The 19,751-nt window shown below is 42.2% G+C and overlaps 1 non-coding gene across 1 annotated transcript; it reads left to right on the forward strand.

Annotated features, from left to right (window-relative positions):
* Window positions 1-5,453: 5,453 nt before the first annotated feature.
* TRNAN-GUU (transfer RNA asparagine (anticodon GUU)) lies at window positions 5,454-5,527 on the forward strand. Its single transcript has one exon. It is a non-coding gene; the product is annotated as a tRNA-Asn (tRNA).
* Window positions 5,528-19,751: the final 14,224 nt, after the last annotated feature.

Consider the following 19,751-nt stretch of genomic DNA (forward strand, 5'->3'; position numbering starts at 1 on the left):
TATTCTTTAAATATTCCAGCATCCCTGAATTCCTGTCCATGCTAAGTGATGATAAACTATCACAAAACGGTAGAAGTACATCATCCATTATTTCAACCAATGTAAGTATAAACCTCCACAACTTTTCTCTCTCCCACTGAATTGGAGGAGACTAATGCCTAGTTTTAGTTTTGCTTTTGGTTTTTGAGGCCACATTATTGTGAAACTTGTTCATGTCTGAGACTATATAAAGAAAAGGGATTTGTTATGATGTATATAGAGAGATTAATCTTTTAGTTTCTCTCTGCTGTGAATTAGTAAGAATATTCTGAGTATCTCCCATGTATATTTATAAGGAACAAGACTAATCTCTTGTATACCATTCTTACTACAACTTTAAGAAGAGGTTTTTTTACTGCAGGTTCAGACCACCAACAGTTTGGTATCCTGAGGTCCTACAGGATGTTGCTCACATTGCAAGGGACAGCTAGGGGACAGCAACAGAAGAAACTTCCTTGCACCAGAGGTGTTTGAGAGAGTTAGAATTCTTCTGGAGATAATAACCATAGGAATTCAAGTTTGGTTTCAGGATGAGGTATCATAGCCTCCCTCCTTTTTGGCAATAGAGTTACAGGATTAGAAACTTCTGTTGATATTTTGCTAGCTGAAAATAAATGCAACTGGAAAAATGAAAATATATTTGCTTTTATATGATTCTTTGAACCTTCTGTGCCATCTGTCATGCAGAGCTCTTCTAGAAGTCAATGCAAGAACACTTTGAGCCTGTAAATGCATCCTGAAAAGAGCACTGCTACAGGAATTTGATTTATTATTTACTCTTTGAAAAGTGGAGTTGCCAACACAACCTGTCAGCACAGGTTTCTTAAGGCTGTAGCCTGGCCAAATGCATTGGATTCCTGTTTGGAAACATCTGGACTGGATCCACAAAACTTACCCATGTATTCCTTTCTCACTGCCTTTCCTTCAGACATTCTGGCTGAATTGTAGCACGTCAGCAAATGTAAACCTGACTAGTGTGATGACCTGAAAAATGCCTTAGAACTGGTCAGACTATCAAGGAGATGTGTTTTCCTCGGCATGGTAAGGATATGAAATTTGTGCTCTTCTCATTTCTTAACAAACAACGAGTTTGGGTCTACTCTAAAATTTGCCCCTTATTTTTCTCCTTGAAATTTAACCTGTTTAGGAAAGAACTTTTATACCATGGTAGTAATCTTATTTACTTGAAGGAAACATGTGCTTTCATAGTACTTTGAATATAGCTGCTTTCCTGAACTAAGGCCTATGCTGAGAACTTAAATGTGAATTCTGGACATCAGGAAATGGTAAAACAGGTTGGTGCTTCTGAAAACACTGGCTGGAAATTCCTGTGCTTTCACATGTGTTATGTAGAGACAACATTAAAGTTCAGTTGCATAAGACTCATTCTTATTTTCACAATATTCACTATTATTTTAAGAACTCTTAGACATTCCTAGTATAAGCAGTTCAAAAAACCTGCAAGAACAGGAAAGTTCTCCCTTTGTTACCATGATAATAAGAAGTACTTGAGATAAATAACTGCTATGTGGGAAGCATCATTATTACTCTTCCCATTTCTTATGGCAGTAAATTTTTCTCCTTTTCACTTTATATTGTATATGGGTTTTTTTGTTTTCTTTCTTTTTTTTTTTAAGTTTTGGTTATGTTAGTGTGTGTGTATGTAAACTATTGAACTGACTGCCACAATGATTGCACTCTTTTCAGTAGTCAACCAGAATAGAGAGATTGCAGGGAATCGCAAAATAAAATTCCCCTTATAGTGTGTTGTTTGAGATCTGAAGATCAATTCTGAATGCAGCACTCTGTATTTGGTTTGGGGTTTGCTTTTCTTTTATTTTTTTTTGTCATTGCTGTGGGATTTTGGGTTTTGGTGTTTTTTTCCCACAATTGCAGATTGTATTTCAAATTACTGATAATAGCAATGTCTGTTCTAATTTTGTCACAAGTCACGCTGAAACAACATTTTGTCTCTCTTGAACATAAGTGCAATTACATATGCTGTGATCTAGAACCAGGCAGCCTGTGCCATTTCCTTCTGGTAGACATGGAGGTTGGGAGTATGGCTGACTTAGTTTACCCAACAGTCTGCCCTTGATAATAACCCAAGATTTCTGGATTTTCTCACATAGTCATCATATTTTGTGTGACGTGTATCAGAAGAGAAACCAGTGCTAAGCTAACTAGACAGCTCAGCAAAATACTATTGTTCAGCCTTGTTCTTTGCTTTTACGGTAAATTGATCAGATTTGGAGGGATGTCCTCTTAGTTATAACACTTTTCTGATTTTATTAACAGACCCAAGAATAGAAGTGTTTAGTTGGTAAAGTCTATAAAGAAATATAAGCCATTATTGTATCTAGCAGCAAATTTGTATACAAACAACTGAAAAAAAAAAAAAAACCCATAGAAATGCATTTTATTGGAAGAATAAAAGAAGTCTTGCCATTGGTCAAGAAAAACTCTCAATACCTGCTTCTTCCAACCTTTTGAATCCTTCTTCAGGAATAATGTTTTTCATGGTTTGATGCTTGCAGCTCCATAAAGAAAAATCTTTTGTCATGGAAATCTTATTCTCTACCCATAATAACTCTAATAGCAATGTTGAATTGCATTTATCTGTCCATTTATCTTAATGTCCCAGTTCTTGTAAGGATTAGAATTGTATGTTTCTGAGGAAAACACAAGAAATCTTTGGATGGTAACCTAGAGATTTCTGTTGCAAAGTAAGGAATTAGAAATGCTTTTGGGCATAAACTGAGTAGCTGTTACACAATTTTTTATGACTATGAATCTCTGTAGCTTGAGCAAAGTTGTAACTTGAGAACTGACAAATAGCTGACCAAAACTGACACAGAATAATAAATAAAGTAGGTGCATGTGCTTGTTGGGGGAAAATGATCCTTTCCCATGTAGAAATTGTAGAAATAGAGTGATTCTGTGATACAAGTGGAAAGATTCTTTTATTTCTGCTATATCCTGTGGAATTTTAGGAATTGTTCCTGGTGAAAAACTAGATTTATTTTTTCTGAACAGCAGATGAATATATGGTATATTTATAAATCTTGTAAACCATACCAGTTTCACCCTCTGTCCTGCAGTAACTTTCTCTGACATTTAAGAACCAAAGATTATATCTGAAGAAGGTCACAGATGTCATAGCAATGAACATTTAAGCACACTGATTTAGGAATAAAAAAAAAAGTTATTATATAAAATATAAATTAGTTTACAATCTATAGTATTCTATTTTAATGTATTAAAATGTAATCTATTGTTATAAATTTATGTTTTTATAAAATTCTAAACCATAATATGAATCATAGGTAGTGAACTCAATAATAGTATTTAAATTATAAGCACCTCCCAGTATAATCCACAGGAAACAGCATATCAGGGAGAAGAACTGTCCAGAAATAAAGAACAAAACCATGATAGGAAGAGTGATTTTTCTGAAGTAGCAGCCCTTTCTGGTTTCTGAATGCCTTAAACAGTACTTGGGCTCTTCTTTTCTACTAAAGATACAGTCAGACACCTTCACCCAGTAGTAGGTAGCACATCTTTTCCATTTGCAGAGCAGTGATGGATAATGTTGCTCTCTGGTATGATGTCTCACTGGTTAGTGCTTCCACAGTCAGCCAAGCCATCATGTTTGGATCTTTTGCTGATCTGTAGGTTTCAAGCTTTAAGGGGTAATACTCACAGCTGTGTATGTTCTTTTGATTTTGTTTTTTACTTTGTAAGACTTTAGATGAGAGATTCTGAGATTCAGGGAGGAAGACTGCTGAGAAGAAAGGTGCCAAGTGACTGTGTAGCCTCAGCTACAGCATTCCTCCCACTGTCACTGTGCATTGGGTAGGCACCTTGGATGTCTTACACCAGGTTAGACAGCTCAGAGTTAGAGCTTGTGTTCAATATCAGCATAGCAAAGATCCTTTGTAGATCTGGCCTCTAGAGACAGAGTTTGAAAATTGCCTACGTTCATTAAAACTCATGCGAACATTTATGCGCATAAAGTAAAACATTTTAGGGCCCAAAATCCACACCCAATCTACAGGTCTGTGGATCTATGGGTTAGGCCTTTAGTCAGACTGAAATCTTGTTCATTCCACTAAATACCCATTGCTTGTGCATAAAATCACAGGACCGTTTGCTTGTCCTTCACAGAGCAGACAGAAGTGGTCCAACCTGTGAAGTTATTCTTTTGACCCTGAGAATAGCAGATATCTGGGTAGGAAAATATGCAGCAGCAGGCATGATGTCTCAAAAAGCAACCTTCAAAATAATTATTTCAATTGCTCTTCAGGACTTGTATATCTTGCATTCCTCTTCCAGGTTTTAAAACATGTCAGTCAGTAAGGTACCAAAAATACACAATAAAAGAAAATTGATTCATCCTGAGATAATGCTGGCATTTATGTAGGTCTTTTCAAAGTATTGTTAAAACTGGAAAGGTTGAGCTGTGATCAGTAAAGGATCAGTATGAAGTTACTCACTGGGATGAGGAATGAAGTCAAACAGTGTTGATGAGCAGTATTGTGCAAAATATGAGAGTCTCTGGTTTCAGGAGTGAGCTGGGATTTGGTTGTGGATGGATTGATACCACGAGATAACCAGCACTGCATGGAAAGTAGTCAGTGCCTGTGCTGGTGTTGTGGGTGCCATGTGCCTGCTCAACTCCGAAGGCTTTTAATGGGGAAAAGAGCCATCAGGCAGAGATTCAGGGAGACATAGGGACAACATGAAGACAAAGACATTGTAAGGGTTCAAAGAGATTCAAACGGTATCAGTCTGTGAAAGCAAAGGGGAAACACTTCTCAGGTTCAGATGTGAAACTTTGTATTTGCAGAGCTGGAGGTATAGATTTACTGTAAAGTACTCTCGGAAGAAGATTTTGATAAAATAATAAATAGGAATGTTAGCTTTTCTTCATGACTGTTTCCAGTACTTAGAACTGTAAATACACTTAACCTACACACACAGAGGACTGCTGCCTATTTTAGAGAGACTAACTGTTCCTCACAGTCACTTAAAACAACCTTCTAAATATATTAATAGGCTAATTTTGCCGTGATATTTGGAAATTATATTTTGGTTTGCATATGTAACTTATCAGTTAACAGCATCCAAGAAGAAGCAGTTTTAAGTCTGATTCATTAATTTAATCCCTAAAATAAAGATCATTACTGCGAATAATTATTTTGAGAATGAGGGTTTCTCATTAGGTAGGGGAAGAAGAGCCGCTGTTTTCGCTGTTTCATCAGTGGTTTTCTGGCGTGCCGCGGTTTAGGATCCCGGGCTCGGCGGGTCCGCAGTGGCCGCCGGCGGCCGAGGCAGGAGCGGGGAGGCGGCGGGGACGCGGCAGGGGCAGCGCCGCAGCACTTGGGCGGCAGGGCGGAGGCGGCTCTCGCAGAGTCTCTGTGGCGCAATCGGTTAGCGCGTTCGGCTGTTAACCGAAAGGTTGGTGGTTCGAGCCCACCCAGGGACGGGGTTTCCTTTTGGGCTCGGCGCCGCCCCCGCCGCCGGCCGTCGTTTTGTGCGTGTGCGCCGGGGAGGATGCGAGATTAGCGCCGGCGGCCCTGCAGGCGCCGCGTGTAGCCGGGCAGGGGGCCCCCGGCGGGGAGCGCAGCGCGGCCCCAGCTGCGGCGGGGCCCGCCCCGAGCGCCGAGCGCCGAGCCCGCCGCAGCGCGGCTGCGCTGCCCACGGCGCCCCGGCTCCTGCGGGGCCGCACGGCCGTGCCCCGCCGCTCCCGGGCGCGGGTTGCGGGACACCCGAGAGCTGCTTCTGCTGCCTGCGGCGATGCGGGTGCTGCGAGTGGCCCCCGAGCGCCGTCGGCTGCGGCGGCCGGCTCTGTCCTGAGGCTGGCGGAGCCCGAGTTGCCCGGGAGTTTCTGCACCCCCTGCTCCCGCGGCGGGAGGTGCGAAGGAGAATCCGGCCTTCGAGCTGCTCCGGGATAACGAGCGATGCTGCCGGGCGATTGGAGTTTGCTCCGGGAGGCGCTCACCGTGCTCCAGCAACTCGGGAGATCGCCGGCGGACAGCCCGGGTGGGAGCCGAGACTCGGGGACGAGCGCCGCTGGCGAGGAGGATTATTGTGATCTCCGCCGAGCGCGACTGTGGCCGGCGCTCCGCGGCGCGGTGTTAACGCACAGACCGGCGGCCGCGCCTGTCCGCGGCGGAGGGAGCCCGCGCAGCCGGGCGAAGCGAGGCGGCGGCACGGGAGCCTGCCGGCGGAGCCGCCCGCGGGGCTCCCGCCGCGTCCCGGGGCCCGGCGGGCGGCACCGGGACACGGCGCTGCCCCGCGGGTCCCTCCCCGCCCGAGGCGGGACGTGCTCCAGGCCCGTTCCCTGCTGGCAGGCGGCGCGGCCGCTCCGGGCTCGCCCTGCCCGCGCGAAGCCTCTTTGCATAAATGAATGTTAAAAGCAATTACTCCGGGAGCTTCGCCTAAACGTGTCAATTAGAAGTTGGCACCTTCGCCGTATCCGAGCCCGAGAGCCGATTCCAGCGAGCGCTCTGGTCGCGTGAAATCCGGCTGCCTTCCAGCGCGACCTCTGCCAGCTCTGAGAGGATCTATTTACAGTTTACAGAAAACAGGATCCGTATTAAAAATGCCCCTTCCCCAGCGAAGCTGTATTTCACAGATCTTCCTGTTCAACCCGCCTGGTTTGAATAAGGGATACAACCCTCTTAAAGGTCAGGCTGTGCCATTGATTTACCATCGATGACAAGATACGGCCCTTGCTAGCCAAGATAGCAGAGAAAAGACATGTATTTAGAAACACCGAAAAATCTTTTGGAAGTCGTAAACCTTAAATCGTTGATGTGATGTTTTTTGTTTTGATTTTTTTGGTTGTTTTTTTTTTTTTTTTGCTATCACCCACATATTTTTCATTTTGGTAAAACATTTTGAAAAACTGGCAGCCGTGTGCTGAGCATCAGGGGAGGTGTAGCTCTCTGCAGTACCCCCCCTTTATCAGCGTTAGCCACGCTTAACCCGTAAATATTTCCCGCTGTTAGGGAGAATTCTATTTTAACTAAAGCGGTTCAGGTAAATTCCCTCCTCGATATTTCCACGCTGTTTGCAGTGCAGGATGTATTCAGCCCAGTAGCACGGCATCCACTGCAGCCAGCAAAGCCTCGCAGGGGATGAAATAAAAAAAATCTACATTTGCCAGTGCTTGGACTGCCGCGCTTGCAGGCAGGCACCAAGATCTTACAGGAACCACCACCAAGAAAAAATTGATCATGTCAGTGTGAAGCAGCAGTGTCTGCAAAAACAGTAACAATTTAGAAACTAAAATAAGCTGATAGTTCACGGGGTAGGATAGGCGTTTCTGCTTTTATAAAGCAAGTCTTGCTCTCCTTAGCAAGTCAGGGATGCGTTTTATACGGGTGGTTATTGCTGACCACGGGGTTTGTTAAGGCTCATTCCAGTTGCTACACGTCGCTGTGCAAGCGTGCACCGTCAAACCTGCTAAAATAGATGCGGGGTGCGAGCATCCACACCGCGATCCTGCGACTCGTGTACAGGAGGCGGCTCATCATGGGCTCGGTAATACAAAGCGACGTTTGGGCAGTGCTCGATAAACTCATTTTGTAGAAGTGGAAAGCTCGTGCATGGGAAGAGGCTCATCCCATCTGCTCACTATCTAATTACAATTAAGGTTGTGGAAAACGGGAAACCTAAAACATTTTTGGGACTAGTCAGGGAATCGAAGCTTTCTTTGTATGAAGTAAAATTTTTTCAGAGGTCGGTGAAGCTTTCAGTTCTTAGCCATGGAAAAATCTTCTCGTAGCTGTGTAATGTACCCAGACAAACCAGCCGGTTCTTGCCTTAATCCATTTATCTATATGCAGTCTAGGATAAACGCTGTTCTAAATGTAATGGGGGACTGCACCGTCTGATGCTTTTAGGAAAAAGACTTGACATATTCAAAGTGACCTCTTAACTAACACCGACATAAATTCCAGAGTAAGTATTCCCAACCGATATTCCAAGCAATTTCTAAGGCAGCTGGGGAAGACGCGCCGTCGAAACGCTCGGGAGAATCCAGAACCCGCGGACCGCCGGCTGTCTCAACCTGGCATCACCAGCGCCTGGATAAACCCCAGCAACCCGCAACGCGCCGCGGCTCTTTGTTCGCCGCGATGGGACGGGGACGTGGGGCTGGGGGCAGCCGGTGGCTCGGGCTGGAGACAGAGGGGACAGCTCTGCCGCGGTCCCCCGCCTCGGGCAGCGCCCGGGGGCTCCGCACACGGCGGAGCAGGAGCCGCCGCCGGCCGCCCGTGCCGGGGCGCTGCGGGATGGAGGACTCGGGGAGCCGGCATTCCCTGCGGGTGCGGGTCCCGGTCCCCTCCCCGCCGCGTCCGGCGGAGCCCTGGGGGATGGGGAGGACACGGCTGCCCGCACTGCTGGAGCGCCCGGCCCGAGCCGACCCCGCCGCTGCTCGGGACGCTCACAAACACGGGGACACGCGGGGACAAAAGAATCCTCTTCCTCCGCCGCGGGAAGCCCCAGGGGAGAGGTGGGCTCTGCGTGGGAGCCGGGGGGATCCGCGCCGCCCCCGCCCCTCGCCGGGGCTTCCCGCTGCCTCCCGCCAGCGGGCGGGGCCGCGCGGAGCCGGGACCCCCCCGCGGCCGCCCCGCCCCGCAGCTGCTCGGCCGCCGCCCGGGAGGGGCGCGGGCCCGCGGAGCTCCAGGTGCGGGGCGCGGGCCCCGCCGCCCCCGCGGAGCCGCCGCGCTCCGGGCGCTGCCCCGGCCCTGCCTCCGGGGCAGCGGCGGGGCCGAGCGGGGCCCGCCGGGCGGGGCTGGGCCGGGGGTGTCGCGGTGCGGGGGCGCATCCTCGGCGGCGAGCGGCGGTGCGGGAGCGGCGTCCAGCTGGAGCGGCGGCCAGAGGGCTGCGCGGTGTCCGGGCTGGGAGCGAGGCCGTGGTGAAGCAACTCCCTTTGAACTTTGGCCAATATTTAATGACTTGGGAGGCAGATAAGATGGAGAATAAAATATTCATGGTCTCAATAAAGACGGGGACCCGGAGTATTGGAAAGATGAAAAACTGTACGGCTCGCAGAAAGGGTATAGAAAACAGCCATCTTGAATATTTTAATCTCTGGCAAGTGTTTCTTTGGAACAAAATGGATGTTGGAGGGAAACAGCATAGTTAACATTACTGTAGCCTTCCATTTCTAACACCATCCCTCTCGCAGAATTCAGCTGGCACGGAGCAGGGAGACTGGAAGGAACGCCACAGCCTTTCATCTGCCTACAATGGCAATAAATAATCATAATCTGAATACTGTGGTCTGGAAATTTAGTACCTCTCTAAGTGATAGTGCTTTTCTTACCCACGATTTATATCGATTTGTTTTCATCGACATAAGTCACATGTAATGCTGCAAAAACACCCTCAGAGCTCATGCAACATATAGTAACAATTGCTCTGTGTTCAGCCAGAACACATCAGTAAAGATTTTTTATTTTTTATGATATTGTACATCGTTACTACCACCAAAATCAAAGAGGGTATTCCTACAAATTACCCTGGAAATTGAATCAAGGCCTGGGTTCAGAGTTTGTTTGTGTATTCATGATATGAACCAATTATTTTAAGGATTCATTGTTTGGCCATAAAAATCACTCTAGGCTGAAATTAGGCTTAAGAAGTCCCCAGGATTTTTTCCACTTCTACTAAAATGGGTTAACAGCTGTCTTTATTTTTTCTTTCTTTTCCCCCACCTCAAACTGATGGCGAAAACAAATACAACATGCTGATTTTAGATGCTTTTTGTTTTCATATAACAAATAGCTTTTCCATAGCTTTTTTGTTGTTGTTTTTTTCCCCTAAGAATTTTTCCCCCTAAGAATTGCAAGACTGTTAATATGGTAGGCCTTCACAAAATTTAAAATTTTTGTTGTTTTGTGTTTTCTGGGGTTTTTTTTGGTTTTTTTTTGTTTTTTCTTTACAGAGGAACAACCGACTGAAGTGGGGGGTGTGGTGAGAGCAGAGACAATAAGTCAGTGGTTCAGCTACACAGGCTCAGAAAGGCTTCTTCCCCGGGATTATTTATTTATTTCTTTTCTCGTTGCTGTATGCTTACTGTGGATCTACTCCTTCAAAGATAAGCACAGCAGAAACAACACACTTAAAAAAAAAAAAAAAAAAAAAAGACCCCCCCCCAAAAATGAACCAAACAAACAAAAAAACCACCCCAAAGACAGCTTAAAAAAATATTATGCAGGGATGGCTGGAGACCATTGTCTAAAGATTAAAGAATAGGACTTTGAGAAAGAACTGCTTGATTTTATTCACTTATTGGTTTCTATAAAGTCAGTTTGGGCAGCAGTTCTAATCCTAATTGTTAAGGATAATATTCCTGTTGAGAACTGTGCTGTTCTTATTCAAGTTTTTAATTTTTCAAGGAAATTCTGAGATACTACATATGCAGAACCTGTTTATTTCAGCATCTTGGTACAGCTTACTTTCTGTTTCTGAACATTTTTGTTTTAATTTCTCAGTTCCATACTCTCCCCCATGGACTGATATATAAAAATATATGTAGCACCTCTTCCCTACACATCCTGATGTTGGTACAGCATTTCTTGAGACTTTTTGAATCAAAGGCTATGAAACCAAGCAGCTTCGTAGTTATTTTTCTCTAATTGTAGCACACAGGAATCTCCAAAGAATAGCATTTGTTAAAAGCAGAGTGAGCAAAATTACTAAAATGCAAATTACAAGCTCCATCAAAGGCTAAAATTACAAACTTGTGCTTGTGAGAAAAAAATGCATAGTCTAGAAACAATAACCTAGAAAAACAGGCACCGACTTTTTAATGGGCAAGTCTTTTTCTGAAAATGAATGTGACACTCAGCTCAAATTTTTAATATTATCTAAGAAACACAAAGATTACAACCAGATTGAGTAATACTGGGGACTGCTGTAGGGCCCAGAGAGGAAAGCTGTGTTACATTTGCTGAAAGCTTAAGGAACTGCTTTTAAATGTCATGGAAATTTATGTGTGAAAGGTATGTAGGGTTCCAGGGAGGAAATAGGGTGTGAAGAAGGACTGAGGAGATATAACACTGTATTTTGTCCCACACATATGAAGGACAGAGAAATTTTGTAGAAATAAATAGAAAAAATAAATTTATTTCTAAATTATATATCAATCAAATATAAATGACCTTTAAAACTATTTTTATGATTTCTCAAAATATATATTTTGCCACAAAGAAATGTATTCACAGGACGAGAAATGCCAGTATAATATTTTTCCTGTAAAGAATATGACTTTGATTCATGAAGTTCATTTGCCCTAATGTACTTAAAGCATTGTTACATAAGAAAGGCTTAGATTATTTTTTCTGTTAAGTAGCATGTTCCTTTGTCATCATCATAGCTTTGCTGGCAAAACCTGAGAGCTAAATTTTACCCTCATAGTTAAATAGACTGGGAGAGGTGTGGGAATTCTTCTATCCACACCTTCCAGAAGAGCAATGAGTATCTGGGAATGTCCAAATAACTGAGGCCAAGGAGTCGACTGATGATTTTATATTTTATTCCAAATGGACAGGTTATTCTGGTTATATTATTTTCTTGTTGTGTCATTGGCGTATCAGGCTCTGCAAGCAACTGTTAAATACTTGCTAGAGTAGTGCATATATTGATAAGGAATAATTGGTTTAACAAGCTGAGAGTTGTTTGTAAATATTCTACTTAAAAGTTGTTGTTTCTTGTACTGTTTAAAAGATTATTGTAAAGCAGTGAAGTAAAATGGCAAAATTAGAGAGGTAATTTTGGTCTCCTTTTCATGTCACAGATTCTCTGCAAACGTTTCTGGTTTTGTAAGACAGATGTGTTCTTCAGATCATGTCTCTAAATATTTCCTCTTCTATAGATCAACTGAAGATAGGCAGTGATAAGTGGTTACTACTCAAAATTAAGATCTTCAGTTTAACATGAGGACATACTTTATCTGATTTTTTTTCTTGGGTGACATAAATATTCTAAACCTCAAAAATTAGCCTTGCAGATGCCCTGCATAATTTGCTTAGCCTCGGCAGAGTGAAAGTGATACAGACAAGGTCTGTGCCATGACACACAAGTGCTTGGTACTCCTGGGCCTCACGGGGTTGCCAACCCTGAAGTACTTCCAGTATAAATGAGAGATAAAACTTGTAATTAATCATGTGTGAAGTTTTCAGTTGAGACAAATATTTGAAAAAATGTTTTGTTCATTTTCCCTTAATATTTAGCAATGGCTTCTGGGTTTGACCAGGTCTAACTTAAAATGAAAAAAAGGAAGGAATTTTCCTCTTTCACTTTTCTTCGGGCAGCACAAATTGAAGGTGGAGTTTCCCCACAGCTGGTGGGGCCATGGCTGTCCTTGACTTCTCTCGTGTGAATAGTTCACTCCCAGCTTGTAACTTGTTCTGTTTTATCATGTTGTCCAGATCGTGAAAAACAAGGATCTTCTGTATGACTAACCTAACTATTCCTTTTTTTTCGGTCTGAAAATCCTGCACTTGCTTTTACTGCTGTCACATACTTTTAAAATCCCAGATATGCTGGCTGGAAAGGTAATAATTAGGAGTTTATTGTGGAAGGAAGATAAGATTATCTGTAGTAAAGATTTATTATTAGAAAATGAATAGCCTCATTTTCAAGATTTAAGAGACTTGTACAAATTACCGTTGCTGGATGGTTTTTAAGTTTCCAGTTCACATTAGTACTGAAAGAACTGTTTGGGACCAATTACCCAGCTTTTGGAAAGTATTCTTGTGGTGGAAAAATTTGTAAGGGATTTGGAAATGAGGACTCATCTGGCTAGTAGATGTTCATAAAAATCTTAATGACTTCAGCAGCCTGAGGCTGTTGAGGCTGGGCTGGGCTTGGCTGGAAACTACGGGGCTTACTGGGGGATCCTCTCCCTACATGTGTGGAGTTGATAAGAGAAGAGCTGAAATAAGGCTTTGCAATCTTTGAGTATATCTGTGGCTGGACTGACACCATCTCTTTTAAAAATGATTCTGTGTTATAAATCACATTCAAAAAGATAGCAGCTCTAATGCATAGGACCGTTTGGAAACTTGTGCATAAAACTATTCAGGTTTTCCTACAAAGGCACTTTGCAGTTATATACATGCCATTTTCTTGCTTTACTTTGCAGCTTTATGTAAAGAGTATATTCCTCTGAATGGAAAGTGTTTTCAATTTCGTTTGTGTTGCTTTGGAGGGCTTTTTAAGCTAAAATCACAATGTATTTGACTTAAATGGTGACACTGTTATATATGGAAAAGCTGCTTTCCAACATTTCTAGAGGCTTTTACATACTTCAGTAATTTTACTGTTACTCGGACATCTGTGTGGTTTTAACTCAAAGGCAATGCTGTTGATCTTGGGGGTAACTTGACGTTGGTGTTAATATGCAAAGAAGAAATCTACTTTATGGTCAGTTTGGCAACTGGCTTGAAAAGTGGAATGATACGAACGTAGTATTGATTCATTAAAAAGAAAAACAACACCCTCACATTCACTTCTAGGCTGGTCTGTGTGTACTGAGCACATGATACAGCTGGGCCAATTTTCACTGAACATATTTAAATCTGTTTCTCTGTAAGAAAATGTGGGAGATGTTGTCTTGTTCTCACAGAGCTGCATAGGATGGCCCTCAAGATGAGGAATACTGTGGTGCTGCTGCTAAGAGAAAAAAAGGTGCACTTTAGAAAAACTCAGCAGATGGTCATTCTCCCCAGGAAAAATTCTCCTGTCTCTCAGCCATGGGGCTGCAGTACCCTGCAGCAGTCTGCTGCCCTGCCAACCTCTGGGGCATTCCTCTGGCAGCAAACTAAAATCCCAGCTGAGTACCAGCACGGGGCTGTAAAGTGTCCTGGGAACTGCAAGGTGAGTTGCTGCAGCCAATGGTATCAGTAAGGCCACCAAAACAAGACATTTTTTGTTACCCCTACTTTCTGGGAAGTACAGGGCTGAAGAACACGACACCAAATATATATATATTTTTTTAACTGTTACTGGTTATGTATTAAATCTCTGTCTCTGACTTTGCTAAGATTCCTCTTAGCAGGCAAGCAGATTTGCCTGTGACATTACTAACTTGCAGGGGAACAACAGATTTTTGCAATAACACAGTCCACTTAATACAGTGGTCACTCTCATCCCTAAGAGATTTTTTCCCAAATTTTGTTCTTGGGAAACTTTGCTGATTTAGTTAGTGATTCAAACTGTTCTTCTCAGCCTTTCTGGACTAGGGTGTTGTCTGCAGGAGGCAGCTGGGAATGAGGAGGCTGCTGTGGTCCTCATTCCCAGAACATTTGCTGAAGCTCCAGCCCTACCAGACTAGACAGTCATAGCTTTCAGAGGCAAAAGCTGCCCTACCCTGAGCTCTCAATGCCCTTCATTGAGGAGCACAAAGAAGAAAGAAACAAACTTGTTTGCTTTTGTGATGCTGGTGCAGTTGACAAGCTTCAGAATGTTTGCATGTGGGCATATAGACACAAACCATCCTCTCCTCTCCAGTCTCCTGCTCTGTGTTTGGAGCAGTTTTTCTGATGTGGGTCAGGTGCATCAAGCATCCATCCATCCATCCATCCATCCATCCATCCATCCATCCATCCATCCATCCCTGCTGCTCCTTCAGCTGGCCACACTATTGGCTTAGCTCCTCTGGAGCAGCAGTTCCTGTGAGGCAGCAACACGAGTGCTGTCTGCACAAGATGAATTTTCTCACTCATGTTTTCTCTCCTTCTCTCTCCATTATCCCTTGATCTTTCTGCTGGATTTTTTTTTCTTCTGAGAACCCTCACTCCCTTTGGTCGCTTTCCTATCTCCCCCTGCCCCCTTTTCCTTTCTTTCATTTTTCTCATTTCTTGTATTCTCCCTTCACTTATTTTTCTCTCTATTATCTTTCCTGTCCTCCTCTGCATTCTTTCAATCCCAGCAGGGCTCGCGCATACAAATTGACCCCCTCCCAGCCAGTAATGCGATCGAAGCTCTTTGTGGCTCCTGCTATCTCTATGGTAACTATCAGGGGGGTCTCGGCAGTGCTGGTAGACCCAAAGCATCGGCCCACGTCCTGTTGTACTGTTGTTCTTGCCAGTGTTATGTGCTGACCACAAGGGCCTAACTGCTCATTTACAACTATTTCTTATTTAAAAAGAAATTTTGATACCCCAAAGTGCTTAAATGGGGAAAACAGACCACACGCTTGAGCACAAATGGCTGTTGGGTTCTCAGGGTTTTGGATTATGGTTTCTGGTTTCAGAGTTGCTTTACTTGGTGGATCTGTTGTTTCATAATTGTTGTGGAAGTGTCACACTGGCTGTTCCGTGGACTCTGGAAACGATGGTTATGCTGCAACAATGAGAACCTGCATTGCATGGGCGGCCAGCGGCGCTGCAGTGGTGGTGGTTGCAACCGCCACTGCAGATGAGGAGATATTTACAAGGTGTTTGCATATTATGAATGTTGTGAGCTCTTGCTTTTCCCCATGCTAACCAGCTTACCACACACACCCAGTTTCTGGGACTTCTGCAAACATGGAGCAACCATAGGATTTGATGGAAGGAATGCCTGAAAAACCTATGGTGGTGTGACAGAAGAAATGGACATGGTTCCTTTTGGTGCTCAGATTTTCCTCAAATAACCAGGGATGTCAAGTGGAGAACTAGGGACACAATGAAAACTAAGGCTTTGTTAATTATTCTTTTTTCCAGTACATACAATATTAAAAATACAACTCCTGTCACAACTGTACTCCAAATATTAAGTTCTTCTAAACCACTGTGATTTTTGTGCCCCCTCCAAATGCATATATATTTGTGCCCAAAAAATTTATTCCATTTGTCCTACCTATTAATTCCATCAGATTTATAGGCTATATATATATATATAAAATATACTATTTCCCCCCAAGATTTTCTGGCTTTTTAAAATGTTTCATATTTTATATCACTATATACAAATTTCTGAAATTAAAGAAAAGTCAGTTAGCCTTGTTATGTCCTGACATTAAATACTGCTGTATCACTTAGGATGTGCAAAGTCAATCAGTTAACTACACCTTACCAGCCCTTGAAAATTCACTACATGAAAACTCACTAGATAAAGACTAACTAACTAACGTTGATAAAACCAACTGACTAAATCAGCCCACACCGCAACACCTTGCTTTAATCTTTGAAAGGGATAAACTTCAGGATACAATTCTTACATTTTTCAACTGGCTTCATAATCCATGTTCATAACTTTATTAATAGTTTAGTTCACTTAAAAGTGCATTGATGGAGCGTTTTACATCTACTTGTTTGTGTATAAATCAACATCTATAAACTGCCTTTCTGGGTGAAATGCAGCCAGCGGTGACAGGGTTAACACTGTGGGCATTTAAGTGGTCATAATTAACAGTCCATTAAGATGAATGGAGTAAGTCGCACTTAGTAATGCTGTTGTTTAATTCTGCCTGTTTACAGACTCTAGAGGACAACAGCAAGGGGCTTGAGATTGCCCAGGGTTTGCAGTAGGAAAGCCAGGAATCACATTTTAAAATAAATTATAACTAGATTTAAAAAAATCATTTGGGAAACACATTTGCCGGTTTGGGAGATTTCTGTTTTCCCAGTTCACTTTTTCAAGTAAGTGGGTTGATACTAACTACGATTTTGCTTTCCACTGAACAAGTCCACCAAAACAAAGCCCTTACTATGCTTAATCCCCTCCCAGTTTTTTTTTATAAGCAATGGATTTTGTTATTAATAGGGATGCAGGAGGAACTCGGCTCTTCTAACCTGTAAATGTCCTTCTGGCTGTGATGTGTGGCTGCTCTTCTGCAGTGTTTAATATCTGATATAAAACCTCGCTATTAATGTTGTCAATCTGGAGCATTAAAAATGTGAAACAGAACATAAACCCAACATGCCAGCCCAGAAAGTCTCTACTGTATAAAAAACCTTTGGCTTTTTTTGCCTGCCACATCCCCAAGTTTTTACAAAAAGATTTTTCCACTTATTCTCCAGTGAAATAGAAAGCTGAATTTTTCATGTAATCTCTTAATTCCAAGATGTGAAGCTTAAAAAAAAAATTAAAAAATCACAAGACTATGCTATACCAAGACTTGTAATAGAATCCTGGGGGTTGCTAACTTTGCTGCTGAAGAATGCAGCTCTTGCTGCCAGTCTGGAGTCAGAGTTATTGAGAGAGCTGGGCTGGGCCCAGATGGACAATTCACCATTTGAACAAGAATGATTTTAGCCAAAAAGCAGTAGTGAAACTGCTAGAGAAGCCTGTCATTTCAAAGTAATATGCAGTTCTTTTATAAGGTCTCCATTTTATTGGTACAATTTTTTCCTTGTAAAGGATTGTGAGTGTAATTAATTATGGGCAATAAATTGTAAGTGTATTTCATAGCTCCTGTATGTCTGGCTATATGACAGCGCCCAGAAATGTGGTTGTTAAACATACTGAAGAGCAATAGAGTAAGCACTCATTTTCAGTCATTTTCTCTAGATTTTTTTTTTTTTTTGGGGGGAGGGGGGTATCAGAGTGTCTGAAAACAGTATGACAAAATTTAAAAATTAACAATCCCATTAAATGTTTTAAGTACTAATGTCAACATAAATTAGTGATACATTTTTCCAGACACAGGAAGGGCAGGGATGCTGCTAAAAGATAACCTTAAAATACAATCATATAATTATGTTACTCATTCTTGTTAGTCATAATATATTAATGAATAAATACAGTTTTGCTTTTGTCTGAAGTTTGGATTTCTTGTGCTTTTAAATGTAACTTCAAAATTTAAAATTACAGTGTTCTTTAAAAAAATAATTTTGAAGTTTTGACAACAACTCTCAATGTTTATTTTAGCAAACATGTGTTTGGTTAAATTAAAATTAGGCCATAGTACCTTAAACTTATTAAGAAGGAAAATGTGCCTGAATGAGCTAGAGTGATTCCAGGCAATCCTTTGGAGAAAATCTCCTTTTATCAGATTTTCCTGGGGAATCATGTTTATGGAAATATAAATTTATTTGGTTTAAAATAAATTACTCAAAAATAGTTTTGAACTATTGAACTTGAATTCTGCAACTTGAATTCTGCACATCTCTGATTGATAAAAATTGTTAATATTTCAAAAACAATGAAACCGAAAAAAATAGTCTGAATTAACAAGAAGCAGTACTTCATGCAGTATGCCCCATAACTGCTAGTTATTTTTAAAAAATTAATAGGTTTTTCATTGAGTAAAAATAGAATCTAAAATAGAGGAGGAAGACACATTTGAAAAATAGTAGAATTCTTCTTCATTGAGCAGGAATTAAAGCAGGTTACAGTAATACATAATCCATTGTAAAGAGGAATCTTAGTCAGCAGCTTGAAGCCAATATGAATATTCCTCTCTTTAAAAATAAAAGGCACGTCTTACCTCTTTTTTACCTGATACTCCATTCTTTGGTGATTCTTGATCTGTGTCCCTCCTTTAATTCACCTTTAATTGCAATCACTGATAATTCCAGCAACAAGGTCTATATGCTTTTTTCTTCTGATTTGTACAGTAACTAGCCACAAATCCTTTGGCTTCCTTAGAACATAAGCCATTGGTTTCCCCGGATTAGGAGTAGACTGGTTGCAGGAAGTTCAGTAAATGTTCTTCCCAAGAAGTAAAACCATACTGTTTCTTTGTTTCAGCTGTAAAGAACTTGCCACGATTACAACAGCCTTTAAATGATGATGTCAAAATGTCAAATAGGAAAGTGGCCATGTGTGAGGTCAGGAGTCTCACTGATGCAGAAAGCAACTGGAGAAAAAACTGGCATGAGTTCTGGTGAATTTTGGAATGGGTTCAAAAAGTGAATATTTATGAGAGTTGTATAATATATTTATTCTGGATAGAGAATCTTTAGGTTTCCTTGTTTTGTTTGGTTGTTTGTTTGTTTGGTTTTGGTTTTGTTAACTAAGTTTAAACATCCCTCTATATGACTCTCTTACTTCTAGCCCTGCACACACTTCCTCAAATGAGAGGAAGAAGGAGAATTTGAATCCTTATACAGAACTCCAGTTTATTTAAACTAGAGTCTTGGATTTTGAGTTGTGGATTTTGATTTATATCAAGATTGTGGTGATATTTTTGATTGACGTGGATTTTGTATATCGTGAACATTTTACATAAGCTGCTCACACACACACACACACACACACACTCAGAGAATATTCTGAATTGGGCTGGACCCCAAGGATCCTGAGTCCAAGTATTCAGGGAATGTCTCGTCCTTACACAGACTGACAGAATGGTATCTGCCTCATACTTCTGGTCTATTCAAGTGTGGTGCAGGTTTGCCTAAAATACACAGGGTGTTCTTTGCAAAATAAAGACAACTGTCTAAAAATCACATGGCTGTGAGGATGTGCAGTTTAAGAAAGAAAAGTGCCAGAATGTAGCAGTGTTTTCAGAGAGTAGGCGTTGTCTCCAATGTGGATAATGACTGACAAGTGCTCTCTGATCCCCAGTGCTTGGATGTGGTCTGGGAAATCTCACCCTGCTTGTTGTTACAGGCAGGATTGCAGGGGTGGTGCTCTGGCCTTGAGCAGACTCTCAGTGGCATCTGTGCTCCCTCCCTGTGGTCTCCTACCAGCAGCAGGAGATGGTGGTAAGTGGCACCAATATAATTGTTTAATGAATTGCACAGTGATTTTTAAAAAGA

Source organism: Lonchura striata, chromosome 2 (assembly GCF_050655825.1).
Source record: "Lonchura striata isolate lonStrDom1 chromosome 2, ASM5065582v1, whole genome shotgun sequence".
In the NCBI taxonomy this organism is placed as follows: Eukaryota; Metazoa; Chordata; class Aves; order Passeriformes; family Estrildidae; genus Lonchura; species Lonchura striata.